Source organism: Lathyrus oleraceus, chromosome 2, assembly GCF_024323335.1.
Source record: "Lathyrus oleraceus cultivar Zhongwan6 chromosome 2, CAAS_Psat_ZW6_1.0, whole genome shotgun sequence".
In the NCBI taxonomy this organism is placed as follows: Eukaryota; Viridiplantae; Streptophyta; class Magnoliopsida; order Fabales; family Fabaceae; genus Lathyrus; species Lathyrus oleraceus.
In genome coordinates this window covers 229,079,200-229,080,178 of record NC_066580.1, presented here as the reverse complement: position 1 = coordinate 229,080,178, position 979 = coordinate 229,079,200, and the positions used below count along the sequence as shown (strand labels likewise).

General features: G+C 41.0%; 1 non-coding gene across 1 annotated transcript; it reads right to left on the bottom strand.

Moving 5' to 3' along the window:
* Positions 1 to 657: 657 nt before the first annotated feature.
* LOC127124631 (small nucleolar RNA R71) lies at positions 658 to 764 on the bottom strand. The gene has a single exon (XR_007804101.1). It is a non-coding gene; the product is annotated as a small nucleolar RNA R71 (small nucleolar RNA).
* Between the last annotated feature and the right edge of the window lie 215 nt (positions 765 to 979).

Below are 979 nucleotides of genomic sequence, written 5' to 3'. Positions count from 1 at the left end.
TGAAACTTGGTCTCTGTGGATTCGACAATCTTTTATATTACTCTGACGCGTTCGTATACTTGCGAAACACCGCATCAAGTTTTTGGCGCTGTTGCCGGAGACCAATTTCGTCAAATTTCATTTTCCTGTTGTTATATCGTTTAGACTTAGGTTATTTCCCGCTGGTTAATGCGAAGAACTCGCAGCACCGGAAGTTTAAGCTTAGTACACCCTCTGGCGGAACCTGAAAGTTACGCTCGCGCACGTTTATTCTTTCATAGAATTAAAAGAGCTATGGCCAAAGATCAAAACCAAAGACCTCTTAAAGATTTCTCTCAACCATCAAATGAAGAACCTAGTTCTAGTATAGTAAACCCAAACATCCCAGCTAATAATTTTGAACTTAAACCAGCCCTATTGCAACTAGTGCAACAGAGACAATTCGCAGGTCTCGCTACTGAAAACCCAAACCAACATTTAAAAATATTTCTTCAATTAGCAGACACTTTTAAAACCAATGGAGCTTCTCCTGAGGCAATACGTTTAAGATTATTTCCTTTTTCCCTTAGAGATAAAGCCCTATCATGGTTAGATTCCCTTCCACCCAATTCCATTACGACGTGGGATAACCTTAGAAGAGTTTTTCTTGCTAGATACTTTCCCCCGAGTAAGACCGCCGTTCTTCGAAACCATATAACTAGATTTACCCAAAACCAAGGAGAATCGTTGTTCGAAGCTTGGGAGAGATATAAAGAGTTGTTACGAGCATGCTGACATCATGGTTTAGAAAATTGGTTAATCATTCAAACCTTCTATAATGGACTTCATTATAACACAAAGATGACCATCGACGCTGCCGTAGGCGGTGCTCTGATGAACAAACCTTATCCTGAAGCTAGTGCCCTCATTGAAGATATGGCTCAAAACCATCAATCATGGGGAGTCGAACGAGCGACAATTGAGAAGAAGGAAGCCCAAGGAGGAGTGCATGAACTAAGCT